Source organism: Alligator sinensis, unplaced genomic scaffold (genome assembly GCF_000455745.1).
Source record: "Alligator sinensis unplaced genomic scaffold, ASM45574v1 scaffold455_1, whole genome shotgun sequence".
Lineage (NCBI taxonomy): Eukaryota > Metazoa > Chordata > Crocodylia > Alligatoridae > Alligator > Alligator sinensis.
Window position 1 is genome coordinate 227,971 of NW_005842142.1, and position 23,168 is coordinate 251,138.

The 23,168-nt window shown below is 43.2% G+C and overlaps 1 protein-coding gene across 20 annotated transcripts in view; it reads left to right on the plus strand.

The window, feature by feature from the left end:
* Positions 1–23,168, plus strand: part of KIAA1217 (KIAA1217 ortholog) — a 403,141-nt gene that overhangs the window by 199,756 nt on the left and 180,217 nt on the right. The window lies entirely within an intron of this gene.

Genomic DNA, 23,168 nt, shown 5'->3' on the forward strand with positions numbered 1-23,168 from the left:
TGTTTCAAAGCTTGCATTAGGGTATTGGTGAATATTGCATATGCAGAAATGTTTAATATTAGGAATGGACTATTTATTAATGTTTAATTTAGGTAGTGGGTAGATTATAAATAAGTAGACTAAGGACATGTTAAATATAGTATTCACATGAGCCATGTTGTAGCCCTTAAATGAAATTGATTACATTTAGGATCATAGGACTGTGGGGCTAGAAGGGACCTCATAAGGGCATCTAGTCAGCCCCCTGCTCAAGGTAGGATTATCTATGACTAAATCATCCCAGTCAAGTGTATGTCTAACCTGCCCTTGAAAACTTCCAGGGATAGAGATTCCACAACACATTTTGCTTTTAATTGAGTACATAAGAGTGCTGGAAGTTCTCTTTTTTAATTCTTCTAGTTTCTGGCCATTTTGGGAGCTTGAGTTTTGCAAAGTTATAGTATTTTCATAATTCTGATAGATATACTACTATATCAGCTAATGAGACTAATATTTTTAAGGACAGTATTAAGCATTTTTCCCATTTTGATGATTGTAATACGCCTTGTTTTTCTCATCTTCGTTTAAATTAAGCTGCAGCAGTGGACTTGGGCGAGAGACAGAGACAGAGAGACCATTTTTATTCTATTTTTCATCATCCTAACTGCTGTAATTAGTGGAGCACTTGTATGGTCCCTATCCTTGGTGTTTACAATCTAAACAGACAATACTAAATGTACATAGGAGGCTATCTTACACTGTTGGCATGTCTACACATGCCTGTATAGTGACTTCGCTATACTATTATAGTGACTTTGCTACTATTACACTGTGCTTTAGTATTACCTTTTGGTAGTACTACCTGCCACCTATGAGGGGTGCCTTTACAGTCCCTTAATGCTTCTGTTCTATCTTTTGTCTCATGTTCTGCTTTTACTCGTCTGCCACGTCTTGATGTCAGTATTATTTAGATGTTCTTACAGACGGGAGACTGCCTATTGTACTTCTATGTTGGAGCTCTCAGCCACCACTGGCCTTGCCTCCCTGTCTAGCTAGGCCTACCAGTTTAAACCTAGCAGATAGGGTTCGACTCCGAGGTGCTAGCTCCTTAATCTGCTCTGGGGCTCGTGGCCCTCCTTTTGCTTTCACTATGAAGCCCAGGCTCTCTGGCCCAGAGGCATATCTGCTGGGCCTAGAGCCAGCAGGACACAAGTTCAAGGCTGGGCAGCAACCTAGAACTCCCACTGGCTATAGCCACTCTTCCTTTCAGCCTGGGCTACTAGCTAAGATTTCCCCACTGGGACCTGGCTTAAGTCCTGCACCCAGCTTTTGGATGCTGGCCCTATATGGCTGCATACCCTCATGCTTTAGGCCCCTTGGCCTTTTAGGACTGTGCCCAAAGCACTAATGAGGCCATCTCCTCCCTTACAGCCTTGACCACAAACCACCGATTTATCCATTGTAGCAAATATAAACAGTAAGTCCATAGGCTGTAACCACAAGCAAATAAAAATTAATGAAGGCAGCATGCCAACTTACATTATTCCATGGCTCTGTGTTTTTGCTTCCCACCATCTGTTACACTCCTCCTTGTGGGGCTACCACTGCTTCTCTGAGAGTCCTCAGGAGTTCTCCTCTCACAGCAGACAGACAGACAGACAGCCAAGCCTGTCTTTGCAGCTATTGACCACAAACTCCTTCCCCTTTGCCTGCTACCCCCAACTGCTGCCAAACCCAGGGTTTTTATAGGTCTGGCCTGCCCCCTTCCGATCACCTGACTAGCTGACCAGGCTCAGCTTTTAAGCCCTACCCTGCCGGCAGGCTGTGCCCAGAAAGTTCTGGTTTTAAAGGGCTAGGGTTCTGCTTTCTACTAACAGGGATAGGGTTCCCTGTTACACCTATGCTGAATTATTTGTAGGACTTGACAACCATTTTTACACAACTTTAGTGGTAGTCTCAGAAACAGCCAAAAGTTGAGAGCTAAAGGATGGACCATTGTAGTTAAGACGGATACAGTGTGTCAGAAAATCTACAAAGCAGAAAACTTAGTAAACTGTAAAATACACAACTCCTTTTAACTGTGTGGGTTGTATCTTAGAACACAATGGAAGTTCAGGAGGACTTCGGATAAAATAGTACTTTTATATAATAAAGGTAGTAGTGTTGATCAAACCTGATGAACACCAAAGGTATTCAGACCTGGCTGCTTTCAGTTACATTTTGGAATCTCTTAAACAGGAACGCTGTCTATGATATTTAACATTCTTATGACCCAGAAAAACATAAAGTCATCACTTTTAAAACCTACAAATGACATGAGGCCTGAGGGAGTGGTAAATAATGAAGAGGACAAGTTTGCTATTATGTGATTTAGATTGCTGAGTGAGCTGGGGGTAAGCAGATGGCATGAATGCTAGCATAGCCATATGTCAAGCCTTACATCTAAAAATAAAAAACGCAAACTATACATATATATTAAGGGGAGAACTGTATCCTGGGACTCAGTGATTCTCTGAAAAGGACTTGGGGGTCCTGAGCTAAGTATGATGCTGTGGCAAAAAGGGACAAATATGGTTCTTGACTGCATATGCAGGACAATCTCTAGAAGTTAGGAAAGAATTTGGTCACTATATTTGGTACAGGTATAAATGCTACTGAAATATTATGTCCAGCTGTGGTATCCACAGTTCTAGAGGAAAGCTTGAAAACTGAAGAGTGCTCAGAGAAGAGCCGCAACAGTGACTCATGGATTGGAAAAAGGGCTTTGTAATGAGGGACCCAAGAAATTCAATCCATATAAAACAGAAAGCAAAAGGGTGATTCAATCAGTCTGTAAGCATTTATACACAGAACAAAAAGTTAAATGTAGGAAGGCTCTTCAGTTTAGGAGGCAAAGTTATAAAGGTACAAGAATCAAGGGCTAAAAGTTGAAGCTGGACAAAGTTATCCTTGGAATGCAGAGCAAATTTTTAACAGTGATTAGTTTAGTAATCAAGTATTAACATAACTTGTTAAGAGTTATGGGGGATTCTCCCTCTCTGCATGGGCCTCCCAGGACACTCCCCGGGCCCTGACACAAGCAGTGGGCTCCCTGGTCCCCTTCTGCCATGTTACCCTGCTTCAGAAACAGCTCCCACAGAAGCAGAACCAAGGCAGGAGTGGTAGCTGGGTGGGATCCCAAGGGTTGTGGCTTTGTGGGTTGGAAGCAGCCTGTGGCCAGAGCCACTCTTATGTCTTATGACCCATCTTTCAGGCCTGCTCTTATGTCTTATGACCCATGTCACGGGGGGGACGGACTCATGTCTTATGACCCATGTTACACAGAAAGTAAGATTTGCAGCCTTAATCTATGACATTTTTTTTTCGAGCTCTTGAAATGTGAGATATGTTTGCAATAAGTTTCTCTATAGTTAAAGTACTGGACCTTCTAAGGGAATCTAGAAAACATCACAGGGCAGCCACTGGCGAGGATATTCAAGAGCTCATGGCACTCAGGTGAAGCACCTGAAGATTGGAATAGGGCTAACGTGGTGCTCATCTTCAAGAAACAGAGGAAAGAAGACCTAGGAAATTACAAGCCAATCAGCATGACATCAGTCCCTGGGAAGATTTTGGAAAAAAAACATTCTTGACAGGCTAACAGAAGGCAACATTCTGAGAGATAGCCAGCATGGGTTTGTTGCAGGTAGGTCTTGCTTGATCAATCTCATTTCCTTCTATGACCAGGTGACATATCACCTGGACAAAAGGGAAGAGGTTGATGTCTTATATTTGGACTTTAAAAGAGCCTTTCACCTGGTGTCCCATGATGTCCTCATGGAAATACTGGGCAACTGCGGCCTCAACTACTTCACAGTCGGATGACTGAGGAACTGGCTCCAAGGTTGGACCCAGGCAGTGGTAGTTGACGGAACTGAATCAACATGGCACTTGGTGACTAGTGGTGTCCCCCAAGGCTCTGGTCTCAGACCTGTACTTTTTACTGTCTTCAGAAACAATCTGGACACTGGTGTCAAAAGCAGACTGGCCAAGTTTGCTGATGACACCAAACTTTGGGGAAAAGTCTCCATGTTTGAGAATAGGTTTGCAGGGTGGGCAGATGAATGCCATCAGGTTTTCAATACAGAAAAATGCAATGCGTTCCACCTCAGGAATAAAAACCTGCATCACACTTATAGGCTTGACAATGCTACACTTGCTAGCACCATGACCGAAAGAGACTTGGGGGTCATGATTGACCACAAGATGAATATGAGCCACCAATGCGATACTGCAGCTGGCAAAGCAAACAAAACTCTGGCTTGCATCTACCAATGCATCTCAACCAAGACCCAGGATGTCATCCTCCCATTGTACTTGGCCTTGGTGAGGCTGCAGCTGGAATACTGCATCCAATTCTGGGCTCCACAATTTAGGAAGGAAGTAGAGAAGCTTGGAAGAGTCCAGAGGAGAGCCACGTGTATGATCAGAGGGCAAGAGAGCAGGCCTTATAAAGAGAGGCTGCGAACCATGGGACTCTTCAGCCTGGAGAAGTGCAGGCTCAGGGGTGACTTGGTGGCAGCCTATAAGTACATCAGGGGTGTGCATCAGGATCTGGGGGAATGCCTGTTTACCAGAGCACCCCAGGGGATGATAAGGTCTAATGGTCACAAACTCCTGCAAGACCGTTTTAGGCTGGACATAAGGAAAAACCTTCTTTACTGTTTGAGTCCCCAAGGCCTGGAACAAACTCCGCCCACAGGTGGTGCAAACACCTACTCTGGGCACTTTCAAGAAACATTTGGACATTTATCTTGCTGGGGTCCTTTGACCCTAGCTGACTTCCTGCCCCTTGGGCTGGACCCAATGATCTTACGAGGTCCCTGCCCTTTGGGCTGGACCCAATGATCTTACGAGGTCCCTTCAAGCCCTAATGTCTATGAAATCTCATAACTAGAGGTTAAATACTCCCTGAGACTTACAGATGAAAATATGCTAGGAATAATGTCCTAGCTGGGTGATTAAATTTTTATGTTTGGTGAGCTAGGAAAGTGCAGTCCTTACACTAAATGGCAAAGTATAGTTACCACCTGTCTTTACAATAAATATGGAGAAATATATGTGCCTTTGATGCTTTTATTTATGGGTTTATAAAAAGAATTATCAAAGGCAATTTCAAATCTTGCATGAGAGTGCAGCTGTTATGTAATTGTCAGTATATGTAGGGAATGAGAAACCCAGAGAGAGAGTAGCTCTAGTGATATTGAAATAATATATTATTATTTTGTGGGAGTAAAATGACTACTGAAAGGTTAGTTGAGATTATGTATTCATAATTTTCCTGAGCTTTTTAAACAAATTGTTGCACAGATGTTCATAACTTCATCATTTCTTATGCTACAGAAGGTGGCCAGAGCTCTAAATGTGCAGGAAACTGACTACACCTCTAGCTTGGGGGGGGGAGGGGGTTGGTTGGTTTTTGGGGTTGTTGGTTTTTTTTTAAAGTCATGCGGTAGTTACAGAGTTCCTGTCCTAGCTGGGGGATTTGTTGTCAAAAGACCACAAAATAACCCTCTCCTTTTCGGGTGTAGTACGTGCGTAGACGGAACAGCAGCCCTAAATTGAAGTGGTGGGTTTTAAAAAACACTGCTTCAATTTAGGGCTGATTAAACCCCTGTGTCATGCACACACACTGCGCTGACTTACCTGCCTACTGGTGGAGAGGGGAGGGTGAGCTGTTGGTGGGCGGAGCAGTCCCTAGGCTGCGGAGGAAGTGGGGTGTTTCCTTTTGTGGCAGCAGTGCCCCCCCCGCCAGGCAGCACCTGCCTGCAGGCACCTGGCTCGCGTGGTCCCGGGGCACACCACAGCCGCAGAGGGAAGCACTGGGCCCCCATGCAACTCAGGCAGGCTCTAGGGGAAAAAAATAAAGATCAGATTTGCTGCTTTTCTTGGGCACAGCTGCTTTCCCAGGCTGCTGTCAGGCTGCCTGCAGGACTTCCTGCAAAGCCGTGGAGCTGCATGGAGCCTGGTGCTTCACTCCATGGCTGTAGAGGCAGCAAACTAAAACTCCTCAAAGGAGTTTTAGTTTGCTGCGCCCCAAGTCATTTAAGGTGCATTACACCACCACATTTCCTACAGCTGCTGGAATTAATGTGCAATACGCTGCCAAGGCGTGCAAACACTGACACTGTTACAGTGGTGCAAAAGCATTTAGCCTGCTTTAAAATGTTGTGCACACATGCCTCTCATTTCATCTACACACAGCCGTAGTGCATTAGTTGCAAAGCCAAATGCAATTAAGCTGCTCCTGATTAGATCATGAGAGTCTTCAATGAAAACTACTCTTTATGGTGCTTGTACTCTGACTTTGGTTCCAGGTGAATACTTTGCATCTGACTTTGCTTTGAAATGTTGAGCTTTCTCTTCCCAAAGGGTACACAGCTTTACATAAATATGCAGGACTTCAGCCCATTTGAGGGACAGCGTACAGGATAATCCAGCCGTGCCAAAGGTGTCTAGTGTTTCAACTTTGTTTTCCACCACTTTCTATCGGTTTCCATGTATGCTTAATTTTTTGAATGTCATAAATTAGTGCCTTCTCACAAATGTCTGCAAACAAATCTGACAGACAATGACCTGAGATTAAGAATTTAGTTCTATTTGTCCCTGTATCAATGCAGGAGGATGGACTCCAGAGATCCTTTCCAGCCCTGCATTTCCATTAATTTTTAATACACAAATGTTCCATAAAGCCATTTCTGTATGTAGTTGGGTGCTTTATAGTTTAGCTAAAATATTTTTGGGTGAATAAACTTAGCGCAATGGTTCATCTAGCAGCAAATGTGAATCTTGGAATAAAATGGTACTTCATTTTGGCTGGAATTGAGGCTCACACTTTGCCAGGGTGCCTGTTTTGGTTCTGCAGTAGCAACCAGGACAATTTGCTGTAGGTAGCAAAAACCACCTTCAAAGACATGGAGAACTCTCTCTAACTTGTATTCTGGTAGCCTCTATAATATGCAAGAGATAGACCCTCTCCCAAAGAAATTATAATTTAATAAGAAAACATATCAGGGAGGAAAAAAAACGGGGACTAAAATTATAAAGGCACATTTTATGCTTAAAAAAGGCAATATCTGCCATCTCCAACTGCTCCTCTGCCTAATTGATTAATTTTTGTCGATGTCATGATTTATTTCCATCATAAAATCAATGAGGCTGTTCAAAGACTTAAACACTAGCCATAAATTGAATAATACAAGGCTGAACCAAAATGTATTCCTGCTCCAGACATATATACATAGTTATTAGAAAATGGCCCCAGGCTGAGTAAATAATATATACTGTTTCCTTTTCAGATGTGTTTATTGACATATTAGGTCAGGTATGTGAGTCCTAGACAAGACAGGCAATTACAGTTAGGCATTAATCCATTCAGTCAGAACCATTCACTGTACTTTAAAGGATATAAAACAAAAAACTAATTTTCCCACATTGATCATCCTAGCCAGGCCCTTGAGCTTTTTAATATAGATCTGACAATATTCTGGTTGGGTTTTGCTTACTGTTTATACATTCATTTACAGTTTATACAAGTAAAATGTTACTGCTTTTTTAACATCAGTTCTATGTCACTGGATTCAGCAACATGCATTTTCCTTCCAGCAAAATCTGTACTTTACAACATGTAAGAGTATGTTTTCTGAACCACTTAATTTATTTTTTTTTTTTAAAGAGAAAGAGAAAGCAGAGAAATTATGTTGCCACAAGAACCTGTAGAGGCAGATAACAAAACCAGGTTAACAAAAGGGATGAGACAGATTCGTGGAGGGCAGGTCTATTGGGAGCTCTTAAATAGAGCAGGGCTGTCCAAATGGTGGCCCATGGGCCACATGTTGCCTGTGAGGCTGGAAATTCTGTGGCAAGGTGAGTGGCAGCAGAGTTAATTTACACTGCCGCCAGAGCACTGTCGGGGGGGCAGGATATGGTGGGGTAAATCCTCCACTGCTTGCCCTGCTGCCAAATTTCCGCATCAAGATCCTCATTGGGGACACCTTCGATCAGTGGGGCTAGCAGTGGCAGCATAGCACAATGCGGGTAGGCGCCACTATCACTCTACTAACTACCAGAGGTGGATTATGTGTTCTATGAGAAGCCCCATGGTCTAGAACCAGCTGACCCACCCACCCAAACGAGCTGGAATGCCTCAAAATAGAATGACTGGGGATGGATGCCAGGTAAGGTATGAAAGGGGATGAACTACCTTAGACGTGTCCTGTTCATATACTCTCCTTCTAAAGTATCTCCTACTTGCCATTTTAGGGAAAAGGATACTTGCATAGATGCACCATTCATAGTTCATATGTTTTGAGCCATATCCTGAAACTTGTTTTGGCAAATACTGTATATTTGAATTCTGGAAAATATTTCTTTTTACCAGGACCATTAACAAAATCTACATCATCCAAACTGCATTGTCTCCATATTTTGCTAAACCTGTAATACCATGCTTGTCAACTAGAAAATAAAATATAAACATGAAATGAGTCCTGTTCTATTACATTAGGAGTCATTTCTTCAATTTGTCAATTTGAGCTGCAGAGAACTCTACACGGGTTCTCTCTCTCTCTCTCTCTCTCTCTCTCTCTAATTTCCCCAAATAGAAGTCTCACAATGAACCTTTTATCAAAATACTTTTTTTTTTCCAGTGGGGAGTGGAACTCTTAAGTTGCCTCTGGGCAGTTCCAGTTCTAATGAGATGAGCCTGGTCTGAAATCTTGCACACAAAAAGGAGTGAAAAAAGCCATTTGCAAATGTGTGGTGCGAGAATATGGGAACAAACAAGAATGTTGGAAATTGCACAGAGTTTTTAACAGGCTGATACATTATAAATTTTACATACTGAAGTGGTAGATTCTGACTGGGTATAAAGCAATTTGCATAGCAGTTTCTGCAGTGCCTGTTCAGTTTTTTTTTATTGCTATTTCATTTTGGCTGCTTTAGTAACCAAAGGGAAGACCCCTTTTTCTGGCAGAGAAAATAACTCCTTTCAGTTGTATTGCCCCAAGGAAGGGTTACACAGGATCTCATTCATCCAGCTGTTCTGCATCCTCTATAAAGATCTTGAAGGTGATAATTACCCAAGTGACAAAGAATGTAGGAGCTTTATTCTCCCCTTGCCTCTGCTGTCATCACTTTGGCTTACAAGTAACTCCCAGTGACTCTGAAAGAGGTACTTGTATCCTATCACAGATGAACAGGAGTGTTGCTCTTGTGCTGCAGTGCTTTGTGAATGATCTTTTAACTGCTGCTTTATTACTGATTTCAGCTAGAAAGTTAAATATTCAAGACTCTAGAGAAATGTTTCAAAATTTATAGGACATGTGTGAAGAATATATATGATCCATGTCAGAGGTTTTTAAACTGTAGTCCATGGTGGTCTGTAGACAGACCTGGCTCTTCATATGATGCTGGATTTTCATCTTCTTTTCAGCTGCTAAATTGAATTAAAAGAAGCTGAAAATGCATGCCGTATTTCTTTTCCCTGTAAGCAATTGCTGATATTCCTACAAGGATTTTCTGTGATTGCAAATGGTCTTTGTTTAACTGGGAATGGGAGGGTAAGTGGTTCACAATACAATGGTTCCGTTTTCTCCCCCCTCCCCACCAAATAGTTTGGCCTTTACTGGCTGGGGTATGAAGCAACCAGAAAGCTGGAAAAAAATGGCTACCTGAGGAATTTCATGGCACCCTAGAATCAGTGTAATGACTCAATGCAGCCCACCCATATATTGCATGAACTTTGTAATGAAAGTATGTGGGGGTCCTTGACCAAGAGAAACATTTGCTGGCTATTGTACTATTGCTGCTTTTGCTGCTGAAATGGCTCACTGAACCTAGGACTGTTCTGTGCCTACTCCACTCTTTTTGTATCAAGATACAAAATAGTGCCTGGTCATCCAGGCTAAGTACAGGTATTCAAAAAGCCTAAGCCTGAATTGATTCAATCTTTGCAGGTTAGTCTAATTTGCATAGATTGAACCAACAAGCAAGTGAATAGACATTCACTTTTGATTCTGGAAATGCTGTCACGTGCCTGCAGTGGCTCAGGATAGAAGCTGGGGGGTGCTAGATTAAGCCCTCCCTTCCCTTCAGGTTGGAGGGAAGCTGAGCTAAGGGGGGATGTGGCCAGGCCCTGGTAGGTTTAAATCCCCACCCTGGCCTGTAGGGACCCCAGCTGGGGTCTGCCCAGCTTTTCCCCCTTGCTTGTGGCTCAGCATGGCACTGGCCCCCTGGGCCCCCAGAGCCCCCCTCCCAGCCAGAGGGCGATCCTACTGCACCTTCCCAGTCACTGGGGCCACGATTTCAGTTGGGGCACCCCAGGAGCAAAGGCCAGATCAGAGGGAGTGAGGGGAGTGAAACAGCTCCAAGCCTAGGTGGGGACACACACAGAGGGATTGTGATGACAGTAACTCTATCTCGGATGTGAGCTCTGCTGAGCGGAGGGACCCAGGCTGGGGCAGGGCAGGGAAGGGGCTTGAGTGTGTCTGTGCTAGCCCAGGGCAGAGCCAGGCTGAGCTGAGCATGCAGCTGGGGGAGCAGCTCATGCCCAGTGGCCCCTTCTATCCACTGTAGAGTGGTTCCTGGGCTGCCCCTAGCCCCTGCATGGTGGGGCCTTGCTCCCTCAGCCCCAAGCACTATTACCTGCATACCCTGGGCTGCTAGATGTCGAGCTGAGCACACCCTACTCACTGTTCCCCTACCCAGTGGTGGCGTCACAGCACGACCCTGTGTACCAGGCACAGGGTGCTACCCCAATGGCTTCCCCATCAGTGTTGTCTGCCCGCCCGGTGACCAGCCGCAGTTTGGTGGCACAGATGGTGCCTACCAGTATGGCCAGGGCAGCCCCCCTGACAGCGGTGGCGTAGAAGCCATAGGGGTAGCACCCTGCACCTGCCTGGTACCCTGGGCTGTGGTGTGCCGCCTCCAGGTAGGGGAAAATTGAGTAGGGCATGCCGAACTTGGTGCCTAGCAGCCTGGAGGATGTAAATAATAGCGCTTGGGGCTGAGGGGGTGTGCCCATGCTGTCTGTGCCGCTGTGGGGGTAAGGACCAGCCCAAGCGCCCCTCTCCAGTGAGTAGAAGGGACCTCTGGGCAGGAGCTGCTCTCCCAGCTGCATGCTCAGGTTGGATTGGCTCTGCCCCAGGCTAGCATGGACACACTCGAGACCCTTCCCTGCCCCCACCCAGTCTAGGTCCCTCTGCTCAGTGGGATTCGCATCCAGGATGGATCCTCTGCTGCTGCGATCCCTTTGTGCATGTCCCCACCTGGGCTTGGCACCATTTCGCTCCCCTCCTTCCCCCGATCTGGCTTTTGCTCCTGGTATGCCCAAGCAAAACCCCAGCCTTGGCAGCTGGGAAGGCACAGCAGGATTGCCCCCTGGCTGGGAAGGAAGATCTGGGGGTCCCGGGCTGTGTTGAGCCATGAGCAGGAGGGAAAAGCCAGGAAGACCCTGTTTGGGACCCCTGCTGGTGGGAGGGGGGAGGCAGGGGAGGTTTAATCCCCCCTGGCCTGAGCCTGCTGTCCCATGCCCTCACACCCTCCACTCCAGTAGGGAAAAGTTTGGCAGGGGCTGCTCTGCCCCCGCCATGCAGACCAGACTGTGTCCCCAGTACACCCACCCCCTTGTCAGCCAGCCTTCACTGCTCCAGCTAGAGAGTGGAGGGGCAAGGCCAACCCTACTCTGCTCCAGCAGACAGCTCAGCTAAGCCCATCCCAGGCCTGCAAAGCATGCTGGGATGCTGGGGGACTGTGATTTAACTTGAACCAGGAAGGGGTATGGGACAAGTTCCTTAAACCAGTTTCACTTAAATCAGTTAAAACTGATACTACATTCATCCAGGTTTATCTTAAACTAGTTCCTGCCATTTTGAAACTGCTTTATGTTCATTGAATTTATGTTGTGTTACAGATTGAAACCAGTCTCTGATCACTTAAACATGTTTATGTGTAACTTCTGAAGTGGGGCACATGGGTAGAGGGTTAAAAAGTGGAATGTAGACTCTTCAGCTGAGGACTGGGTTTATCCCATCTACTACTATGTGCTCCAAAATATAACATCTGAGCTTCTGCACTGCAATTGGTAAACCACCTGGGATTTGGTGGCATTTTGGTCTATTTTTTTTAGATTTGATGAGGTAGTTAGTAAAAGTTTGCATATGATTTTTATTGTTATTTGGACTTCCATTGTCTCCCTAAAGCATTTCCTTACACCCGATGCAAAATTTAACATGATTTTTGTGCAGTGTTTATTAATGTAATATCCACCCTTTATCCTCCTTTCAAGGTGTAATTTAGTTAAAAGCTTTCAGAGGATCAGTGCCTTTTTGTTTTTGTTTTGCTTCTAGATTTTAACTAGTCAAGCTCCATTTTATTATTCATCAGGTATTTTAAAGGTACTTTATCTGAAACAGATGCTGCTTTCAATTTTTTTTGTTCCAAGTTTCCACTAAGTGTCTCATGTAAACAAGAAACATGGGCTTTATTAACTAGATGAGAAAGTTTTGTAATACGAGATAGCAATCTTACAAATTAGCATTGTGTACAAGCTTTAAATAACCTGTGGCTGTTGTACTTCTAAGCTATGTGAAGTTCTTCCTATTTCATTTGCTTGTAACTGAAAGGGATGTTAGCCCTCTTTAATCTAGAGGAATAATTCTCTGAATGTTCTTTAGTTATGCTTCCCCTCCAGTTATTCACCTCTTTGTCATCTCCTCTCTCATATTGCTGGAACCCTTTTGGTTTTTCTCTCTCATTTGAATGTGAAGTGTTCCTTCTCTGTGATCTGCACAGCTCTGGTCATTGCTGCTGAAAAGATGTCTCTGACTTTTCTAGTCTAACCTTTGGTATAGTAAATCATGTATTTTTGAATGGGAGAATTTTATTTGTCATTGAAATTTTTTTAATGATTTGTTTGTAGGTCGTGGATTTTTATTGCTAAATGAGCTTGACCAATAAAAAGTTTGATGACCCAGCACAATGTAGATAATTACCTCATTTTGAATGGGGAAAAGTGGCTTTCAGAGTTTATCAGAGAAATGTTATGATAGATTATTTATTGGCACCTTTTCAGAAGTGATATTATTTCAACCCAAAGTACACACCTGGCTCTTCAAGATTAAAATTAATTGGTAATTGGGAAATTTAAGAGACTGGCTGATTGCCAGGTGTTGATCTGAAATTTATTATAGCTCTACAAAAATTCCAACTTCATTAAAAACTCTTTCCTTTCAGCCTCTTTTGCCTCTTTGTGAAACATCAGTCCCTTATAATGGATGCCAGAACAGATAAGGAACAAAGAACTTTATGTTAATAATGATCTACCATTTATAATATATTGCTTGACTTGAAGAAGAATCCCAAAGCTTTTTATGAACTATAAGCAACATAGGAATTGCTTTTAATCACCACCCAGCTACTGACATTTCTTAGGCTTGACTACATTGTGAAAGGAAAGTATTCCATTTCCAGATAAGGGAAGCTAAAATGACGTATTGTAAATGGGAAACAAACAAATAATCACTCAATTCACATCCCAAAGTGTCCTAGGATTATAACAGAAAGGTAAATTTTCTTCCACAACATCCATAGACTCTGATGAGGATGAGGGAGTTAGATATTTACTTCTATAAGCTATATTAGTTATGCTTTGCTATTTGTCTCACCTTAGGGTCTTCTAGGGGCAAAACAACTAGATGAGATGGTTAACACCTAGAGAAAAATCAAGGAAAAGTAATTATTTAAGAAATTTGCATTCATGCAAAAAAAGCCTGAATTAAAACTAGGCAAACATAACTGTGTACTTTTCAACACCGTTTTAAAACTGGTGTGGGATGTAACTCCCTTAGATATTTTCAGAATTACATACCATTACAGATTTGTGGTGTAACCATAAATGGAAAACTTGACCAATAAATCCCTGAGCTGGGTGGGGTAGTCTGCTAGATTATTTTCCCAGTTGGCTTTCTTATACAATCTGACCTTCAGTAAAAAAAGTGTTCACCTCTTCTTTCCATATTCAGCAAGTTACTTTTTATTCCAAAGAAAGAAGTTAAAATGCTAGTGGGAATTTCAGTAACCAAAGCGCAGACTTAAATCAGTGATCTTTATTTAATAGAAAGAATGGCTGGTATCCTATTTTGTCTCTCATAAAAAATCAGATATTCCCATTTATAGATTGCAAGTTCTTCCCAAATTCAGAGCAGCTTCTCAAGGGCATGTATCTTGTATAGATATCTTTTATAGGTTTCTTTTATCTATATAGATATGGATCTATATCTATATCGTATATGCCTTTTTGGCTCAGATCAAATGTAGATATAGAACCCGGAACATAACTGAGAGAACCAACAAGATCTCTTTTGGAGGAACCTAGTTTCCAGAATATTGCATTCTTACTCTTCATCAAGGTGGTACCTCTTTTTTTTTCCCCTCCATGAATGATAACAATATCTTGGTACTACAGATAATTAAGCCAGGGACCATTCTTGAGTCCAACTATAGCTGTCCCAAGACACTTTATCAATCTCTACAGTGAACTCCATTTCTAGTACCACAGCTCTTTTAGGATATCCTAGGGAGATTGTCTATCTTGATCAGAACTGACACTTTGGTTGCTTCTTATTACTTAAGCAAGTAAGAAGACATGCATTCTAGGGCACTGGGGAGAAAAAAATGTACTTATGCAATTTGTGGACTAGCTGTTGTAAATTGTCATTTACAGAATTCTTCTTGCTAGCAATCGGAGCAGAGGAGTGGATGGAGGTCTAGCTGCTTTAGAAATGGAGGAGAAACATTTCACTGCAACAAACTGCATTTCTATCCAGCAAAATCAGGCAAATTAATCCTGAGAACAGGACAAAAGAGTAAAAGACAAAAGAGGATAAAAGAAATTGACGTAATTTTATCTTGTAGCCCAGAGAAAAGTAGGTCTTTCTAGCTTACCAGACGTTTTCCTGACAGAGGAGGAAGTGAAAGCAAGTAAGAATACCTATCAAATATGTTTATAATATTTGCAAAGGCAAGGACACATTTTTCATAGGCAATGAGATCTCTATTTAAATATCTAAGCAACTGACCACTACAGTTATGAGTGTGTTTTTTCTTAAAAAGTGGCCAGATACTATAATTTATTTCAGTGCAGCAACAGCTGTTGGGAAACTATCGGTGTAAAAAGTTTCTTGTAGGGTGGGGGAAGAAACAAGTTGGAGTTCAAATTTTCTTCTCTCCAGGCAGAATTTTTCAAATCCCATTTCAGGCAGTAATGGAATATAAGACTGTATGGATGACGTTCTGTTTCCCTTGAAGTCTGTAGAAGTTTTGCTGTTTCTAAATCATGCATGCACACCTGCAAATTCAAGCAATAGGATGACTCCAAAACATAAACCCTCAGCATGTTCTGGCTGTGACCTTTGTTTGATAGCAAATGTTGTGCCTGGTCAGGTAACTGATCAAGTGTAGATTTTTATATATTCCTGCATTTTCTCCTTTCTCCAATAAACCAAATATTTTTGATGAACATATTGGGATGGCATTGAGAATTATGGGCTTATCCAGTGTAGATGGGGGAGAAGAGCAAACTGCATTGCTCTATATTTGCTAGTGGGCATGTCTGCACGAGGTTCTATGTCTCCATAGCAACAAGCTACGGTGACATAGTTTGTTGCTATGGCAATGTAGCGTCAGCAGGCACTGACCATGGCACTGCCGCTACTGCGCAGTAGGGTTGGAAACAACTTAACAAATACAAGTTAGAATCCTAGAATCATAGAAAATTAGGGTTGGAAGGGACCTCAGAAGATCATTTAATCCAATTTAGCAAGTACTAAATGATTTAGCAAGTACTAAATGACTGTGCAGTTCCAGCTGCACAGTGGGGCTCGTGTAGATGCATCCAGTATGTATAAAGGTTTACTCTGTGCTTATTGGTTTTGTGTATTTGAAGTATTTCTAAGGGCATAATAAGTCAATGTAACAATTGTCTTAAAGCAGAAACCAGAGAAGAGGGTGTGTTGTGGTGGATAAATGTATTTTAAAAAAATCATTCTAAAACAAAAAACACCTTCAGTGTTGAAGGGAAGAAATGGGCATATAGAAGAAAATTAGGAGATTTTTAAAAGGCATATCTTGAAACTACTCCTGTAGTTGAGAGTAAGGAGTTGTGCATTCCTTTGTATCCAAAAAACATTAACTCCTCCTTTCCCCAAAAGTTATCCATTGGCACAGAGCCTGGAATCCTTACAAGCTGAAAACCATTTTATGTACTGCACATTCTTTTTGGTTTTAAAGCTGTAACTTGGCTGCTGAACAATTATGACATCAGCTCCCAAAATCCAAGTCTATTCCCTGCTTTATATCTCTTGTAAAGTCAGTAGCATCTATGCAGCGTCTCCAAATGGAATACATTTGGAATGATGTTTCTGATGAATTACAGTGTGATTTGTTTGCTATTAGATATTCATTGGGCATGTTTACATGAAATGCTGACTGCAGTAGCCAAATAATACTGCGCAGTAGCATGTCACAGCACTAACAGTGCCAATACTGTACAGTATTATTAGGCTACTGCATAGCAGCATCACTTAAAAGATGTTCACTAGCGCTACTGTCCAGAGAGCCAGGATGCTGATTTAACTTAAACCAGGAAGGGGGCCAGGTCAATTAAGTCTTATACTACATTCAACCAGGTTTATCTCAAACCAATTTCAGCCATTTTCAGACTGTTTGTTGGTTTGTTTTTTTCAGACTGGTTTATGTGCACTGAACTTCTGTTACAGGTTTAAACCAGTTTCTGATGAATTAAACCAGTTTGTGTGTAATGTACCTAGCCAGGATGTTGAAGTTTATCTTTTATCATATAATGTTTTTAATCAAAATGCCATGTGTTATCAATTCAAATTGCCTTGTAGAATCCAAGTATTTACATCATCACTATTATCCTTATCAATTAAACTTGTAATCTCACCAGGCGACAATCATTAGTTTAACAAGAATCTGTTTTCCACTTCTGGGAGTCCATATTGATTGGAATTAATTAGCTCTAGTGATATCTTCAGAAATTGAAGGCTTTCAGTATCTCCAGAACTTGCAAGACCATGTTCCATTTGCATATATAGTGATTTCACTGACAATATTTAACTCATTACTGTGAAACAACTGGAGAGTAAGAATGATTTGTAAAATTGAATTCCACTCTAACTGCTGTATATTCTAGGCAAGTATAAGCTGGTATATGCTGCGCAAAGGCATTTAATTCCTATCTCTGTAATTGTTTGGATGACAGGTACTTATTTAAGTAAGAGTGGAATGAAATAAAATAAGGCAGACTTGAAGGCCTTTTGCAGTTTAATGCTTCAATTCAAATTTACTGTTTTTTCTAAGAGTAAAATAAGAGACTGATATCAAACTTACTATACCATGACAACCCTGATCCTTATAAGAACGCAGGATCAAACTCAATGTGACATAACAATCATCACATTTTGATACAGTTGATACAGCAGTTTTTACCTTCAAAGTTCTGGCAAGCATTAACTAACTCATCTTCACATAACTCTTTTGAGTTAAGCAGATAGTAGCAGAAGCACAGAAAGTGACTTCACCAAGGTTTGAAACTGAGACATAGGCCCTCCTGACTCATGGTATAGAGCAGGGGTTAGCAACCTTTTACTAACTGTCGGCCACCCCTTGCAACCAGAATAGTGCTGTGGGCTACCATCCCGTGCTGTACCCCAGTTCCTGCTATGTGTGGAGCGGCTGATTTTTTTTTTTCTCCCCTCATCTCACGGTGCTGCCTCTGAAAGATGTGGCAAGGGACAATTTAAAGTCACTAATTCAGTGATCAGAGGCTACAGCATTGCATAGAGCTGGGTTTGCAAGCAGCTCAGGGAGCTTTTCATAGGAGCCAGTGGCAAGGGGATTATCCCAGCCTTAGTAAAATGAGGAACAAAGAATTGGGAGCAGATCTGTCAATTAAGGTGTAACAGGAGATCGCTACACTCTTAGTAAAATGCAGGCCAAATGACAGGCCAAATGAAATCTTTTCTGGGTACAGTTCTGGCCTGCAGGCCATAAGTTGGTCTAGAGACCACTATGCTTAGAGAACATTGTAGAGCTAAGTAAACATGTAGCATTTTGGGGCAGCTTGGAATGTTGTTGAAAGAAGAATATTATGTATGATGTAAAATGATCACAGGGAGGCTTCTTACTTCAATTCTATATGGATTTTGAATAACAATATTTATGTTAAGGCACTTGAACATATAAAGATCTGACAGCTAGAAAGTGGCCACCTAAGAAAAGAGCTGCCATTAGGTTTGTAATCCTGCACTCATTCCTGGTATAGTGGCCTGTGTGCCAATGAGAGCTAGGGACAGACATTCAAAAAGCCTGAGCCTGAATTGATTCAATCTTTGCAGGTTAGTCTAACCTGGCTAGGCTAAATCAGATTTTTAACTGGACAGACATCCCAGAAATGCAGGCACATGCCTGCAGTGGCTCAGGCTAGAACCTGGGGGAGTGCTAGAGCAGCCCCCCCTTCCACAACATGGAGCTGAGGGGGGCGTGGCCAGGCTCCAGCAGGATGCTGTGATTAGCCCAGCAGGGAGTTGATAACAGTGCTTATCACCCCCTAACTCAGTGTTTATCACCAAATTAAGAAAAAAAAGAGAGACATTACCAGCTACTTGTTGATTCTACATATTGATTCAGCACAGACCATAGCTAGCATGTGGTCTGCTAGCTAATACACAGACACCTCCTCAACAAGGCAGAGGGGAGGGGGGAATTCCTGCTTAGCAGGGAGTGGTGAAGGGAGGGTAGGGGGAAGCAGCCTGCAGTCTCTGGAGCTCCAGCCAGGGAGCAGAGGGGAGGGGCCAGCCCTGCGGTGGAACAGAGAGCCCTGCCCAGCCGAGAGAGCATGCTGGGATGCTGGGGGTGTCTGATTTACCTTAAACCAGCAAGGGATCTGGGATAGACATTGCATAAACCAGTTTGAGCCAAATCCGTTAAATCTGATACTACATTCAACAAAGTTTATCTCAAACTGGTTACAGCCATTTTCAAACCAGTTTATTTGCACAGAACATATGTTCTATTACAGGTTTAAATCAGTTCCTGATCACTTAAACCAGTTTATGTGTAATATCTGTCCCTAGCCCTGGACATCACACTGGTGCTCAGCAGATGTGCAGGGAGCCATCCACATAGAGCTTGGTATAGGACTGGGAAATTCAATGGTCAGGTGAAACAAGAAACAAGTGTGACTAAATTGGTCCCTCCCTGGGGTACTTTTTGTTTGAAGGTTGGCTTATTTTTTCTCTGAAGATCTTACAAAATTAGGTGGATTAGAGACTCCTGACAGCTGAATGTATTGCACTATGAATAACCCAGTCTTCACGTTTTTATTTCAGTTGCTTTGAAAAACTTTTATCAGATTTAATTGGATAAGCTGCCTGCAGACTAGGAAAATAATAGACATTGCATCAATAGTGAAGATCAAAAAGAGATCTCAGGAGAAAAATCCATTACAATTAACTATGACTGATGGATGATGGCAAGGCATGTGTTCTTCAGCATTTCAGAGATGTTCACATAGGCCATTATATGGTATAGCCTGTAATGTGTCATCAGCTACTGATTTTTATATGAAAAATGAAGTCATCTAAGTATTTAAGTAAGGTGATATGGAAATATCAAGTAAAATGAGGGAAGGATAGATGCATTTCTTTGTGGGATATTTCTTTGATTATTATTTCTTTTCTACAATGTTTAAGTTACTTTGGAACTTTTCCCATGACATCATGATCCGTCCTGATTTTTTTTATGGGTAGTCTTCAGTCTTCTTACTCCCCATAAATTATAATTATTTTATGGGGAATCATAATCATTTTCTCAGCAATAAAATGTAATGTCAGAGAGGAAAAAATAATGGCTTTGGGTAGTAAATCAACAACAGGAGCAGTTCAAGTTTTGATCTTTGCATAAGCATCTCTGCTAATAAACATGAGAGGCAAAATGGAAGCATGGGACAGAATGTTCTCCAGAGTATTGGTTAGCATCTTCAAGTAGGCAAAGATGGGTCATTAACTCCATGTTCAGGCAGCTAAATAGTTCTACAAAAATAAGTTTATAAATAAAAAAGGGCCTTGTTACACTTTACACTGTAAGCCAAACAAATGTTAATTGGCTTAGTGGAGCAGTCGCACCTTAACGTGAAAACCTTCTCTGTCCTTTACCTGCATAGCTGTGACTTTCCATGAGAGGCTTGGGCTAAATACAGACAGTGAAAAAGCTTGAGGCTGAACTGATTCAATCTTTGCTGGTTATTATAAACTGCAGAAATTAAATTGAAACAGAAGTAAACAAACATTCAAGAAATGCAACCACATGCCTGCAGTGGCTCAACCCAGAAGCTGGGGGGAGCTAGGGTATGGCTCTCTGGCTATGTGTTTGCTTTCTCTTCCTGCTACCCCTGAGGTCTGTGGGATTTGCAGTCCAAAATCACAGCAGCAGGACTCTGCAGGGCTGGTCATCACTTCCTCTTTCTGCTTCCAGGCGCCTCTGAGATTTGTAGGCCACAGTCACAGCCAGCAGTAAGCTTGAGCAGGGGATGAAGTGTTTAACCCCCCTCCGTGGCCCCCAACCCCAGCTGGGGTTTGTCTGGGGGACCAGGCCCCACCTTGCGGACTGGGCTGTATCCCCAGCTGGGTTAGGCCCCTACCCCTCTTGTCAGCCAGCCCTCACTGCTCCAGCTAGGGAGCACAGGGGCTGGGCCAGCCCTGCTCTCTGGAGCAGACAGCACAGCCCAGCTTAGGGCTGCAAAGCATGCTGGGGGACTGAGATTTAATTTGAAGCAGGAAGGGAGCTGGGACAGAAGTTTCATAAACTGGTTTGACCCAAATCAGTTAAGTCTGATACAACATTCAACCAGGTTTATCTTAAACCAGTTTCAGCCAATTTGAAACTGGTTTATGTGCACTGAGCTTCTGTTCTGTTACAGGTTTAAACCAGTTTCTGATCACTTAAACTGGTTTACATGTAATTTATGTCCCTAGCCTTGGTGAGCAGGGTCAGGGCAAGGGCAGGACTGTCTAGCTGCTGCCACCAGGCAAAATGAGTGCTGCAGCCCCAGAGCACTGGGCAGCCATAGTGCCTCCTGCTGCTGCCCAGACAGGCTCATTGCTTGAGCTCTGAAGGACCCAATCCTTTTTTTTTATTTGGAGTTCACCCCTCTGTGCCTCCCCATCCTGGGCTGCCAGCTCTGAAAAAGATTGGGCCCCTTGGAGCTCATGTGGCACCAGCTAGCAACCAGGCCAGGAACAGCATTGCGGTGGGGGGGCAGAAAGTTGCCAGCCACCTGGGTGCCATCTGAGTTCCAAGGGGCCTGATCTTTTTTTTTTTCCTGTGGGCCTGCTCGTCCCCCCATGCTGCTAGCAACAGGAGCAGTGAGAGGAGGGAGGCACTGCGGCTGCTGAGCGCTCTGGGGCTGCAGCATTTGCTCTGCCCAATGTCCCCAGGGGACAAGGCACTGTGCCCAGCCCTGCTATACCCTGGTGTCCCTGCTTGCCCTGACTCAGGAAGAGCCACTGCATCCTGGGATGCTGGAGGACTTCAACCTTGGTGGAATAGTTTTAGGGAGTGGTCATACCTTAATGGAACATGAGCAAAATTAGGCAGATTATAGATAATCCTTCCCTGGAGTAGCATAACATTTAAATTGAAGTGCCACTTAAGGGTGTTATAATGTGCAGCCAGTCCACGGATTCAGAGCTTCAGAAGCTGCCTAAACTTAGCATATAACAAGGCCCTAAATTTTCAAGATGCTGTGCATAATTGTTATTGATAAGAATGAGATCAGTGGTGCTCACCATATCTTAAAATCAGGCTGGTTCATTTAGGTATCTAAACATCAATTTTCCTCTGCCTTTAAGGCCCCCAGGACTTGATATTTTTAGTCTACATTTGTTCAGAGCTCTCCGTGCCACTCATGTCTGCACATGGCATGTTTTTCTACATACAGAATTTTCCAGCACAAAATTGATGCTTGATTCAAATTGAGATTACCCTAGAGCAGGGGTGTCAAACTCACCCTGTGCTCTGGGCCAAATCCAGCGAATGGGGCAAGTGGCAGAGGTTGCAAAGCCAGTGCAGATGGCATTGGGGATGGTGGCTGCAGGACCAGAGGAGGCAGAGGTGATGGGGCAAACAGCTCTCGGCTGAACAACCCTTGCTCACCCCCTTGTCACCAGTGACTGTATCCAAACGTGCCCTGGGGCCCTTGATTCTGTGGCAGGCTCCACGTCCTGCTAGCCTTGCCCCCAAACGTCCTGGCCTACCAGGAGCATGACAGGCAAGACTGCAGGTCTGTGGGCCAGATCCAGCCCATAGGCTATACATTTGATACCCCCACCCATAGGAACTGGGCCCAACCATTAGTTTGTTCCAACTTGTCAGGAAACATTTGGTTTGGCCTGTTCCATTGCACAAAATGTTACTTGAATAACTGTTGAAGTGGATGCACACATAAGGATGGAAGATATACTTCTTACTTTATTAAATTTCTCAGTCATCTTTGTTAGACCCCAACTCCATGCAGCTCCCAAAGACTAGGGAGACCACAATCCAATTGCCCATGGAGCCTGTTACTCATTAGCCAGAGCAAGCAGGGAGCAAACACCAGCACACATTGCTCGCAACAGCTTTATTCAGAATGGAGACCGCTTCGGACTAGCTCCCAAAAAACAACAAACCGGGGAGCCACCTTGAACAAGTTCTTTTCCACATTCATACATGTTGGTTCAGGTTCATTAACATTCACTCCACCTTCGTCCCTCCTCTTGTTCCACCCATTTCTCCTCCCATCACAAGCTCCTCCTCGGTTTACTGTTTACTTCATTAGCATAGAATTGCCTGTGCATTTCGTTCATTTACATGCCTCTCTGCTAAGAGCGCAGGCGTGAGGCCATGAACTTGGGTAATCTCGGTCATTTGCTGGTTCTTTCTGGTTTCTTGCTGACTCCTTCAGCTCCAAGGTCTTGCTTCTGCTTTATCTCCTGACAATAGCTGGTGGACTGTATCTTGTTCTTCTTACACAATGGGCTCTAACACTATGCCTCTGTTTAGAAAACTGCTTGCCTAAGCATTTGCAAGGT